Here is a 14,771-nt window from a genome sequence, read left to right as displayed (position 1 = left end):
CTGGAGCTACTCTACCTAATAAGGTTGCATACTATTAACCTCATAATGGTTTTTGACACTTGAGTGCTAATAACACTTACCTACTCTATATTGGAGCTGAGTACACCATGCATGCCGAGCCACAACAAATGCCAAGTTAGGAAAGACTTCAGGTGCCAAGTGATCTTCATGTGCCGAGTAGTATTCAGATGCTGAGTGAAGATCAAATACTGAGTGAAGATCAGATACTGAGTGAAGTGTAAGTGCCAAGTAACATAAGGTGTCGAGTGTTAACAAGTGCCGAGTAACATAAGGTGCCGAGTGTTAACAAGTACCGAGTAACATAAGGTGCCGAGTGTTAACAAGTACCGAGTAACATAAGGTGCCGAGTGTTAACAAGTGCTGAGCAACATAAGGTTTTGAGTGTTAACAAGTGTCGAGTAACATAAGGTGCTGAGTGATACAGTTTTGTTTAGGTGCCGAGCTATCCAGGAAACAGCATGTGCCGAGTATCAGCAATACATCAAGAGCCGAGTAACTCAAAATATCAGCATAAGAGTTTGTAATTGCAAAAACTATGATGCAAACAGTTTTTATAGCCGACATAAGGTAAATCTTGAAGGATTTAATGATGAGATCGAATGTTTTATCTTTCCTATATAATCTACATGCAGCCAATAAGAAAAATGATAAAGGCATGCAACCAATAGAAGAAATGCAAATAATAAGCAGAAAATGGAGATTGAATATGGATCGTAGATCCATACCTAACCCTAAATCCTCAAATGTCTTTATAAGGAAGACAAAATTTCATTGTAAAACATATGAGTGGACATACAAGGGTGCACAAGGAAATCTATTTTTAGAAGTGAGGGTTATCAGATCACAAAAGGATCAAGATCAGAGAAAGCAGAATAGGTGCCTGCATTCAGCAATCAAGGATTGTAATCTATCAGGTTCATTATACCTAATGCTTTCTAACAATTGTATTAGAATGAAAATTCTATGGTGATAGGTTAGCTTAACAGCTATTTTGTAGATCCTTTAATAGGATGACACTTCATGTAAAGTGTTTGTAAAGCCTCTAACTAGGTCACTATTAATACAGTGTAAAGCCTTTAATAGGGTAGACCATCAGAAGTGGTTGAACAATATTGCTGCAATAATTTGTGTGGGTATCATCCCCACCCCAGTTTTACCTTCTTATTCCTGGAGGGTTTCTGTGTTACCAAATCCCAAGTCTTATGAGTTGTTGATGCATGTCTTAGTTTCATGTTTACTAGATGTATTTACATGCATGCAATTTACTTTCACCCAAAAGTTTTATTGGTTAAAGTGGGATACTTTTGATTCACCCCCGCTCTCATAAGTAATCTTTCCATATTTGAATATTCCAACACAAAGAAGATGACACCACAACAAAATGAAGATATTCTTAGACAAGTAAAGGAGTTACTCGATTCTGGCTTGATTATGAAAATCTTAAGCCCATGTGTTGTACCTGCTATTTTGGCACCCAAGAAAGAAGGAACCTAGAGGTTGTGTATTGATTCTAGAGCCATTAATAAGATTATAATCAGATATAGGTTTCCAATGCCAAGAATTGAAGATTTTCTTGATTGTTTGGGAGGTGCAAAGTATTTCTCCAAGGTTGACTTAAAAAGTGGGTACCATCAAATAAGGATAAGAGCTATAGATGAGCAGAAGATAACATTCAAAACCAATGATGGATTACATGAATGTAACGTAATGCCATTTGGACTATCTAATGCTCTTTGTACAGTCATGAGACTTATGAATGAAATATTCAAAGACTTCAATGGCAAGTTTGTCATAGTATATTTAGATGACATATTAATTTTCAGCAAGTTGAAGGAAGAACACCTACAGCACATTGACATGGTTTTGAGAAGACTTTATGAGGAGAAATTAGTAATAAATTTGGAAAAGTGTTTTTTTATGCAAGAGGAGCTAACATATCTAGGTTTTGAGATCTCCCAAGGTAGCTTGAAGATGGATAAAGAAAAGGTAAGTGCTATACTATCCTGACCACCCCCAAGAACAATTGTAGATGTTAGAAGCTTTCATGGTCTTGCTACATTTTATAGGAAATTCATAAGAAATTTTAGTCATATATGTGCTTCTATGTTAGAACTTATTAAAGGAGGAAGTGTAATTTTGCATGGAGTCAATCAAAAAATGAATCTTTTGAATTCCTTAAGAAAATGGTTAGTGAGCAACCAATTCTTTCTTTACCTAATTTTAACAAAGTTTTCCAAGTAGAATGTGATGCTAACAAGGTCGCTATAGGAGCAGTTCTTAGTCAAGAAGGAAAATTAGTGGCTTTATCAAGTGAAAAACTCAATGAAGCCAAACAAAAATACTCTTCATATGACCTAGAAATGTATGCATTGGTTCAAGCTCTCAAAAGGTGGAGACACTACTTGTTGCCAAAGGAGTTTGTTGTGTATACTAATAATCAAGCACTTAGTTTTCTGAATAGCCAATAAAAATTAAGCCATAGCCACATGAAATGGATGGATTATTTATAGGCATATACCTTCACCATCAATCATAAGAAGGGCATATCAAACAAGTTTGTTGATGCTCTTAGTAGAAGGAATCTGTTTGTCTCCCAAATATAGCTAGAAAGTGTGGGAATTGAAGCACTCAAGGACATGTATGTAGCAGATCTAGATTTTGGTGACATCTACAAGGTATGTATGGAGTTTGGTGAAAGATAACATGCTGATTTTCTTGTTTTTTTGATCCAAGATAGACTTCTTTTCAAATGAGGACAACTATGTGTACCCAGGTGCTCTATGAGAAAAAACATTATCAAAGAGAAGCAAAGTCGAACAATGGTTGGACATTTTGGTTTGGATAAAACCTTAGAATTGGTTAGAAGATACTACTATTAGCCTAATCTTTAGAATGATGTTAGAAATATTGTGGAAACAATTTTGATTTGTGAATGGGCCAAAGGAAGGACTACAAATGCATGGCTTTATCAATCTTTTCCAATACCATCTAGACCCTAGGAAAGCATAACGATGGATTTTGTAATGGGGCTACCACAAACACAAAAAGGGCATGATAGTGTGTTTTTTTTAGTAGATAAGTTCAAAAAAATGGCCCACTTCTTACCATGCAAGTGGACCAATGATGCTTCTCATATAGTAGATCTCTTTTTTAAGAAAGTCATAAGGATCCACAAGCTACCTCTCAACATAGTTTTAGATAGGGATGTGATGTTTTTAGGACACTTTTGGAGAACTTTATGGAGGGAATTGGAACCAATTTATCATTCTAATCAACCTACCACCCTCAAACTAATGGCCAAATAGAGGTAGTTAATAGAACATTGGGCAATTTGTTAAGAACACTCACAAGACAACATGCAGCAAAATGAGATGTAATCCTACCCCAAGCTGAATTTACATATAATGACTCCATCAATCAAAGTACAAGGAAGTCACCATTTCAAGTGGTGTATGGAATTCATCCTAGAGGGATTTTTGAGTTAAGAGATATGAGTTCACAACAACAAGTTAGTGTCCAAGGAAAAGAATTTTCTACTTTCATAAAAGAAATCCATGATGAATTCAAAGCACCACTCCAACAAACCTCTCACGAGTATAAGAAGCATGCAAATCAAAAATTGAGACACTTAGAATTTGAAGTGGGGGATTTAGTATGGACAAATTTCAAGAAGGAGGTGCTACCAAAAGGTAAATCTACCAAAATTATGTTGAGAAAACTAAGTCCTTGTCAAATATTAATGAAGTTTGGACCAAATGCTTATGAGATTCAATTGTCACCTAAGATTGGCATTTCTCCCATCTTCAACATAGTAGACCTCACACCATTCAAAGCACCCACTAAAGAAATTGATACAGGATAAATTGCTGATATAGAAGACATTCCACATTTACCATTTAAGCAGACACAACATCTAGAAAGGATACTTGACACGAAAGTCATATAGCAGAGAAGAGGAAAGGTCTCCAAGCATTATTTGGTACAGCTCAAAGGTTATTCGGATGTAGATACTATGTGGATGACTAAACAAGATATCAAGAAGTAGGGTAGCACTCTAAAAGAGCTCATCTCAAGTGGGCTTGAGATAAAATTTCTTGGGGAGTATGGTGTAGGAGCACCCACATAAAATATTTAGGTCAAGTTTTATGCATGAGCCGACTTGAGAAATTTATTCATATTTTTTCATTAGGATAAGATCTTTTTTTAGAATTTGTTCAAACCCTTGTGGGGTCATTCTTCTCTATTCTATATTAATCTATAATTTTCTGTAGTGTAATAATCTAGAATGTTCCATAGACTATCGTAGAAAGTACAAATATAGTTTTTAGGTTTAGGTTTAGGGTAAGTTTTTGAAGAACAAAGATTTTGGATACGAAGTCACAAGGAGAAGAAATTTGTAGGAGAGCAAGTGTATGTACTCTTCATTTGATAAATTAATTAAAAGAATTTTTATTATCTTGCTAGTGCTGGTTCCTATTATGTTTGCTTTTGTTGCATTCTTCTCTGCACCAATAGTGAGTGGATAAGTGGACAAGATAATGAAAGAAACCAAAATTAGAGTTTTGAAATCAAGCCATTCAATTATCCATACATCACTTTGAAAAAACCTAACTCGGCAGTAACAAGATTTTGAAGAAAGTAAAAATTTATAGAAATGAGAGGCCATTCATAAACATCATTAAGAAAGGTTATAATACGATATTCTTAGTTCCTATATATTATTCAGTATGATTGGCTACAAATATTCAAATAATCAATTATGAATAGAATCATATAGATTTAAAATTGGAGCACTCAAATCATTATATCAAATAGTAAAAATTACTATTGAAAGCCTTATAATAGTCTACATAGACTATGAGGTATTAAATAATATTATAAAACAACTATACATCAAAGTTCTTAATTACTAGTCTAGCATCTACTATAGGATTTGATTACAATTGAAGGAGAAGTGAAGTTAGTTGTCCCAAACTTCTAACATAGATGAGTGGGGAACATTACATCATTCATATGTTAATAATTTTAATTATTTATGATCATCCTTGTCTCAAGTATGTGAGGTTGTCTTTGTGCATTATGTATTTCAAGTTTTTTAATTGTTATTGGAAACTATATATGCATTTGGGTGCTCTAGAAGTTATGACAGCATTTCTTTAATTGTAATATAAAGAAGTATTTTCAATAATCAAGGATAATTAGTTTGTCTTTAAGACAAAAATAAAGTGCATTTATTTAATTCAATATTGGTAATTAATCTTTAATTCAATAAATTAATATCATCTTTTTCCTTTCTATTCATTCCATGAAACTTATATATTTAGTTGGGATAGTGGATCTAAATAGGATATAAATTAGAAATGATTTTTAGTGCTAATATTTATGGTTAGATGTTGTTAAATTCTCCTAGCAATAGAGAAGTTGTCGCTAGTAGTTGACAATAATTCTATTTGCATGATGTCATTGAAAAAGTAGAAGTAGAAAGTAAACCATCTATGTTATTCTAGGTATTCAGTTGAATGAGATTTTATTTTTAATTCACTATTGATGATATATATTATGGCTATATTCTCTTTGGTACTATATGTATGTTGACTACCATATATGCTACCCCCCTCTATCAAATTAATCCTTATATTGATCCTCCCTATCGTAATAAATCAATGCGTAATTTGTCCTAACAATTGAATATCATAGGTATGCCTTTGGCCATTTCAATTGTGTTATCCATAGATGAATGTTACATATGTGGCATTTTTTGGGTTGCTTCTAACAAAAATATCAAATTATAATGTATTAGAGGGCTATGAAAAGAAGAAAACTTTCTATATGACATCCTATGTCATGTGGTTATTGTCACATTTCCACATTCTCATTGGTGCTCACATGGTATTTATGATTCTTAGAAACATAAAAAATAATACTAGCCCATTGCATTATTTACGAGTGAGGCACACATTCCCAAGAAAATACTTTAATATTTGTCTTACAATCAAAGAAAATTATATGCACACACCAACACCTTTTTTAAAAAAACATGCTTCTTACACTATTTTATCATTATTTGTTAAATAAGGACTCTTAAACTCTACATGAGTTAACCTTTATAATAAATCCATCCTTTAGGACCCTTCTATCAAATGCTAACTCTCATTATAGACATCCTAATTTCATCCATATTACTACTATCATAACCCATATACACTAATGGCATAAAAAAAACTCAACTCCTTTTCTTAGATAATAGTCCACTCATATCCTATATATTACATGTAATGGCTAATTATCTAGGCATATTAATTTATATTTACCATTGAAATGTATTGGTCTTAACCTTCTATAAAAATGTTTACCTTAACCTATTTTGACACAATTTCCCCCTAATGAAACTTATTGCTCATTTACAATGGTCCCACTATAATCCATACAACTCCAAAAAATAATAATAACTAGATCCTACAATGGATCATTGTCCATTCTGACCCATAATTTTTACTCACTATCTCTTTATTATGCATGTTATTCAATATTCCCCACTAAAAGCTCTTAGTCTATGCCTAGTATGAATTTAAATTTTAAGCTATTTTCAAATACAATTTTTTGATTTCACCCTTGCTTGATTGTCCTATTCTTGTCTACTCAATTGTATTACAAGAGTTTTTTTGTATCTCAATAACAAAACCCCTCCTTGACAATATAAAAAAAATTCTATAAAATTAAAAAAATAATAAAAGATTCATATAAACAAGCATGTTTTGAGCTAGATGCAATAAGAGACAGTCGACTTTAGCACACTAAGTTGCTCACCATCCTCTACCTAAATAGATTTTACTTAGATTTTTTGAAATTAACACCAAGAACATTCCCAAACATTATCCAAAATCCAAAGTATTTGTACTCAAATGTAAAATTGCATTTTTTTGGTGTCATAAATCTATTCCCATTATTTACACAATGAAAGGCGGTATTGAAAGAAAATATATAGAGAATTGAATCGAGTATAGAAACTCAATTTAGCATAATTATAAGCAATAACAACTATTCCAAGTAATAAGTTCCAAATGCACAAAAAGTTTCACAATTTACTCAAAAGATATAGTGACCAAGGAATATAAAAACTCCACATTGTAGCAATAAATGACACTGTATTTTTAGTACTAAATTCTAAATACTTCACCATGATGTAATGGATAAAAATAGCTAAATGATCAAAACTAATAATATATGACTCTAGTTCTTATATTTTTGCACATAGATCTACTATGATTTATTTCTAATGAATATTTATTATCTTTGGTAGATAAGAACATGACTTTCTATCTATGAGACTTGTGACTATAAGGCAAGACAAAGGATAAAATCTATACATAGAGAAAATTTAAATTGCTAACATGTTCCCTCTCCAATAAAATACCACCATCATAACCATTATCCTCATAGTGTCATGAAAGAACAACCATATACAATATAGGAATGATCACTCCTCACTAATTGAATTTGAGGTGTGTGCTCCATGAGCCAAAGATTGGAGTGTGCACTACTCATCAACTAAATTTGATTGTCTCTTAAATGAACCGTCCTATTTGCTAATCATATTTATTATATTATATTTTTTCTTTTCATATATTTCCACTAGCTCATAGTACATTTTCTATTTAAGAAGATTTACTTGTATTTTTTAGCCAATTTATTATTTTTGTTGCTCATTTTGAAAGATTGGGTACCACAAATTTGACACAGGATCTATTTATGGCTATTCTTTCCTATTTTAATGGTTTAATGATAAGGGTTTTGGTGTTATTGTGTTCTTTTTTTTGCTACCTCATTCTATGGTTTATTCATGACTTCTTTAGTAGCCACTATATTCTTTCTTTCTTTTTTTCTTTCAAAGCTTCCTAGAACTCAATACCCGACTATCATTTTAATTGATCTATTAGATGTAAGTGAGGTAGGGATATTCAAAATAGGGCTTCCATGCTTGCCCTGTACAATTTAATTTTTCATCATGAAAATTTTTTTGTATCAAATAATTTTAAAATTTGGTGGACTCTCTTAACAGTGACCTTATACTTATCATGGTAAAGGCCTATATGTAAAAATTTGCCTTAAAGAAAAATTCACCCAAGATCAAGGAGCACAAACATAAGCACAACTATAGACCAAGAGTATGATCAATATGAAAATGATTTCTATTATCTGAAGCATGTACATACACACTAGGAGAACCTATATATAAAGGCTTCTAAGATGCATCTAGAATGTGTCTAGAATGTACTAGGAGATAAGCATGACAACTAAGCACATATCCTCCACAATAAGAGGATAAGCATGATCAGTTGTCTAGAATTTTGTAGACACCATGTGCTCAAATAAAGTGTTTACTCCTAAGTGTAGACAACATTTACATAATTAGAGTGCAAACTAATGTGTTGTCAACATGACAACTCACAAGAGTATGCATACTCGTAGGTGACTAATAAATAAATAATAAAATATGCCTATTAATATGCATACTTAAGTGTAAATAGTAAATAATTATTTACACCAACACCCCTCCTTAAGTGCAACTTAGGGGAATTCCCTTAAGCTTATGAAAAAAAGAATGATAATGCATAGTGGGTCCTGGCTACTAGGTCATGTTAGGTACACATGTACATAGATTAATCTCTCATAAAGCAGAGAAAGAGGGAAAACCTCATGGGAAAATCCCTCCCTCAAAAAGAGAGATGAAAAGAAGGATGCATAGATGGATGAAGTAATCAAGACCCCCCCGCACCCCCCACCCATTATGACATGCATCTAGTATATACATAAGAGAAAAATGATAAGAGGAAGAAAGACATGATAGGCTCGCCCCCCCAAAGAAGAATACCTACCAGTGATTGCTTCAATGAAGAAGCTAATCCAAGACTGTAGAATGGTGTTCCTCCCCTTAGGAACAAGCAAGGCCATGGGTACAACTGAGATGCTTCCACTATGTGTGGAAAGAATCCCATAGATAAGTGATGTCTCAAAAACCTACTCAACTAGTTGAAGAACCTATCTCAAAGAACTGTCTATCTCCTCAGTTGATGAAGATACCCTCTGCAACTGCTGATCATAAGTATCCATAACCACTTCAATCTATGACGATTGATCATGTAGAGAGTGAACAAGAGGGTCAGATGGAGCCCTCATGAAAACTAAAGAAGTTGTTGATACATGAAGAAGAAGAGGCAAAGCATCAATACTATCCCCCAAATTTGTCACTGATGCTAGACCTAGAAGACTAGATGTACCCTATTCTACTAGACATATCATTATGGCTATGTATGCATGTGAAGAATGCTAATGTCATGATCTCTCACTACAACTATCAATCAAACCCCATGTGTCTAAATCTATTGAAGTACTATCACTAGTGTTACTATTAGTCTCCACATAGTATAATCTGTGGAGAGGATTAGAGGACAAGCTTGGTGAACTTTCCTCAAAGTGTACATCCTTCTACACAAAGATTTGATGTGTCTCTAGATCTAGAACTCGATATGCCTTTACACTATCTTTGTATCCAATTAAAGTAAAAGGTCAAGGTGACTATGCCTTACATCCCCTGGAAGATTTGTTTACCCCTATTGGACAACCAAAGACTCTAAAATGTGTCACAATAGGTTTTCTGTTGCACCATGCCTCAAAAGGAGTCTTGTTGTCTAAGGTTGGATGAGGAGATCTGTTTAGGATGTGAGTGGCACTGCTAATTGCTTCAACTTCAAGTGATGGATCTAGAGACTTGGCTTGTATCATGCAACTTTTGATGGACTTAAGAGTGCAAATCCTTAGTGCTACAACATCTATCTTATCTAGACTAAATGTTGGTGGATTCTAAAGATCAATTTCGTCAAGTCTACAAAATTCTTTAAGTCTTCTATTTACATTCACATATCTGCTTCCATTGTCCATTCTGAGAACTTTAATCACTTTCCTTGATTTCTATTTAACATGAGTCTTGAAGGCTTGAAACTTGTCCAACACTTCATTCTTATGATGTAGAAAGTAGACACAAGTGTATCTTCAAAGTTCATCAATGAAAGTAAGTATATAGCGACCCTGTCTAATTGATGTCACTACAAAAGGTCCTACAAATACCATGTGAACCATGTATAGAAAAACGGGTGCTCTTGAAGACTTCCCTTTCTATAACTTCCCCTCTAGATGGATATCCACTAAATCTATTGAACATTAACCATGGGAAAAGTTGATTTGAGGTAGACCTTTGACCATTTTGTATATGCAAAGTTGCTGAAGGTAGCAAAAGGAAAGATGTCCATGCCACTCATGTCATAATTGGATTTGCGAATTTGATTGAGATAATATGGCTTGTGAAGGAGACTTGGGCACAAAGTGAGAAAAAGAATACAACTTTTTGTCATGATTCATTTTCTCTACTGCAACCAGTGATTCATCTTTTAGACTATGCACCTATACAGAGTCTGGAAGGAAATCAACTCTATGACCATCTCCAAGGTGAGTGATTTGGTAAATTGATAGGAGATTATAACTTAGGTTTGGAAAGTAGAGAACATCCTTAAACTCTCTATTTTCCATCTCCACATTTCCTTTCCCTTCAACTTCCATTTTTGTTTGATCTCCAATGAAGATGTGTGGTACCTTTGACTACTTCATTCAAGAAAAATCCCCTTTTGAAGAACCCATATGATAAGAGGCACCCGAGTCAAGAATGCATTCCTTTAAAGAATTTGAATTTTCCATGAGTGCTTGTCCTTTGCCCTTAGAATTTGAAGAAGACCCTTTATCATTATAAGCATTAGGTAGTGGAACATTATGTTTCTTGATGATTTTGGTGAACTCATCAATCTTCTTATGATAACACTCATGTTCTTCATGACCCATTTTCTTGAAATAAGCACACTTTTTCTTCTCCTTATTGTTGTCCTCCTTCTTATTGGAATTTGAGGAAGACTTGCCTTGTTGATTGGATTTTGGTGTTGTCTTTTTTGCATCCTTTGATTTATTCTTCTTCCACTTCTTATTCTTACCCTTTCCTTTATTTGAAGATTGTCTAGCTAAATTTTAAGAACCCTCATTATTGGCCACCAATGCTTTAGACTTAGGTGAATTGAGAATCCTCATTGATTTCAACTTCTTTTCTTCTATATCTAATAGATTAGCATATTCATCAAAAGATATTTTCTTATAGGTAGATCCTAATGTAATCTTTGAGGTGTTATAAGAAGAAACAAATGTGGAATACTCCAATGGATACTTATTACGAATAAGATAGATCAGCCTGTCATGTTTAATAGGATTCCCACAATCAGTAAGCTTTGTGCTTAGTTCATTCACCTTAATGATGAAATCCTATATAGAATCAAATGACTTAGGATCTAAAGAGACAAGCTCATCTTCAATTTTGAAAACATCCTCTTCAAACACATTACCATATAGTTTTTTGAGGGTATCCCAAACTTCCTTGGATGTAGAAGACTTCTTAATTCAATACATGATCTTGTCATCAACCCCTAAACATATATCACCTAGGGCTTTCCTATCCAATGCCACCCAAGCTGAAATATCACTTGTTAGTTTAGGAAGGGTACCATCGACATATTGAGAAACTCCATTGTGCATTAAATGATGCCACATTTTGATGGACCATGTAGCATAGATATGAGGAGATAATTTTGGAAACTTAAAATTTTCCCTAATGTAGAAAATGAAAAAAATCTGTAGAAAAGAATGAAGACAACACCAAGAACATGCCCCCTTTTCACTAAATCAAAAAACCCCCCAAAAGAGATGCTTTTGACACTTTATAAGTAGTGTGATTACAATGACCACTTGCCAATTTTGACCTTTGTGGACTTCAAATTTTTCTTGTTGCAACCTCTTGAAAGATTAGAAATCTAGAACATTACAATGTGCTACAATTCTGAAGCAATACAAAGCAAAGAAAGACCCTATTTCTGAAAGTGACACTTTTTTTCACACAACCTTACAATCTATGTGTAGATCTTGAAATTAGATAAAAAATAACACACTTTGAAAAAAAAATAGAACCTAAATTCAAGTCCAGATGTACTTGTACAAAGAAATCAAAGTTGCAAAATGTAGGATTAGATAGGTAGGGTTGCCAAAAGATGCAATTTCTAACAAATCTACACACCAAAACTAGAAAAGAGTTGCACCACTAAATGTTTTAGAAAATTATACCCAATTCAAAAATCAAGCTAGAGAGGGTTGCATCAAAAAAAGATGGGGTTCAACTTGATGGTCATACAACCATCACAATAGATCAAATTTTCCCTAGGAGATGGTTAGATGACTGTCAAATTTAGGCTCAAGAATTGAGTGATGTCAAAAATTCTTAGCTTTGTGATGATGTCATCATATTATCATGATGATGTCAGCATTGTGCAAAATTTTGTAGTCTAGTATGACCAATGTGGTGATGTAGTGCAATGTTTGTCTGATGTGGAGCACTAACTATGTTCAAAATGTAGTGCTGACATGTCCACATGGATCCATTGATCATAGGGAGGACAGTGGTAGGGTGCTCTTTTTGCATCAGTTATGGTGTACATGTATGCAAGCTAGGATGAGTTAAATATTGTCGCGTGGTAGGGTAGAAGGGTCACTAGATTGATGATGTGTGGCTTAGAATATGCAAAGGTTTTGAGAATCTTCATGCTAGTGTTAGAGCCTATCTTTTTGCAAGTGCTAAAAAATATAATACTACAACCAAAAAACCTTTTATATATCTCACATTTGTGGGGTGTTTGGCTTTAAAGTGTTTAAAAAACTATGTACCCTATTATGAAATAAACAAGGTCATTAGATTATGAACTCATCTAGAGTTGAGGCAGCTAGACTTTGTAGCTGTGGCAATGGAAATTATTGTTGCTAGTTGTGAAATAGATAGTAAGGCCACCGAGAAATACAAGCTAATGTGAAATTTGTATTGATGATGCCTACTGAATATTCTCCCAAATTGGAGGACCAGGGTTGATTTCTCGGTTTTGCAAAAAAAATTCTCTGGTGGCCCAACTGGACAAAAAAAAACTTCCAAAATAGAAGTCAAAAATAATGTAGAGATGAAATTAAATGCAAATCTAAAACAATTGAAATGTGTAGATCGAATAGATCGTACCTATTTGCAAATTGGTACCTTCTGGTCTTGGTTTGCAAATTTTTTTTGCCTCATGATAAACTTTAACCTAGCATAGGAAAAATTATAGTTGATCTTCACCAAATCAACATTCTAGATGTAATGGTTAGGTTATATTTGGCTCTAGACACTCCCAATTTTTGTAGATACTTTAAATTCAGGTCAAGTTGTTGAAGCATGAAGAGTCTCAAATAGCTATGTGTAGAGAATCTCCTCAAGATTTGATACCATGTAAGAATTTTCCTTAGAGAAAAATTCACCCAAGATCGAGGAGCACAAACACAAGCACAACTATAGACCAAGAGTGTGATCAATATGAAAATGATTTTTATTATTAGAAGCATGTACATACACACTAGGAGAGCCTGTATATAAAAGCCTCTAAGATGCATCTAGAATGTCTCTAGAATGTACTAGGAGATAAGCATGATGACTAAGCTCATACCCTCCAAAATAAGAGGATAAGCATGATGAGGTGTCTAAAATGTTGTACACACCATGTGCTCAAATAAATTGTTTACTCCTAAGTGTAGACAACATGTGCATAATTAGAGTGCAAACTCATGTGCAAACTGAGAGAGTATAAACAAAGAAGCAACATGAATCTAAGTTCTACCTATATAAAAGATGAAGATCATACAATATTAGTCCACATGGGTAATCAAAAGACCATCTACAAAACCCTCAAAATTTCATGGTGAGGTGGGAAGATATGTAGCACATAAAAAATAAAAGAAATAAAATAAAAGGAAGTGTTTAGTATTTAATTTTTTTGGGATTTTACATAAAAACATTGAAACAAGCCTTTTAATTTTTGCAAGTTTAATATGTTAAATATTATTTATTAAGTAATATTCAATTTTATGTAAACATATTAATTTAAATATATAGAACTAGATAACTAATTTTTTTTTCTTTTTCTTAATTCAATGTAATTAATATCTTTCTCAAAGGCAAGAGCCTACAACACAATGGTAAATTGTGAAGCTCTCATGTGGGAGGTCTTGAATTTGAATTCTCTTAACACATAAAAAAATTAATTATAGTAAATAATAATAATTAATCTAAACTTTGATCATTTACTGATAATAATAATAAAAATTCCTCATTATATTTTTATAAATCATGTGATAGCTATTAGTCAAAGCTGTGCTAACTAGTTTTGAATCTTCCAATCTAAAAGTTTTTAATATTCCCTTCACATACTTAGATTGAGTGGTTTATATACCACATTTAATCTAATATACTTGTAAACCAAAAAAGAACTTGATCTTTCCAAACATATACATCACAAATTCTTTCTTCATTCCATTTGCAAATACCTTCCATAAAGTATCTTAACATCCAGATATGATATCATCCACACAAAATTAAGCTAATTAAATACCTTTACCTCCTTCTATCTTCAAGTGCAAATTATTTATATCATCAGTTCTTTCAAAACCAATCTTTACAAGCTAATATTGAAGCCTTTCATATGATACTCTTTGGGCTTGGTTTAAACCATATAAACTTTTATGTAGTCTACATACCATGTTTTTGTTATTAGCATCAACAAATCCTTCTACTTGTTCTATATAAACCT

Source organism: Cupressus sempervirens, chromosome 9 (assembly GCF_028749045.1).
Source record: "Cupressus sempervirens isolate cs-2001-9-10 chromosome 9, ASM2874904v1, whole genome shotgun sequence".
NCBI lineage: Eukaryota > Viridiplantae > Streptophyta > Pinopsida > Cupressales > Cupressaceae > Cupressus > Cupressus sempervirens.
The sequence above is the reverse complement of the archived record's forward strand: the minus strand, read 5'-3'. Positions refer to the sequence as shown.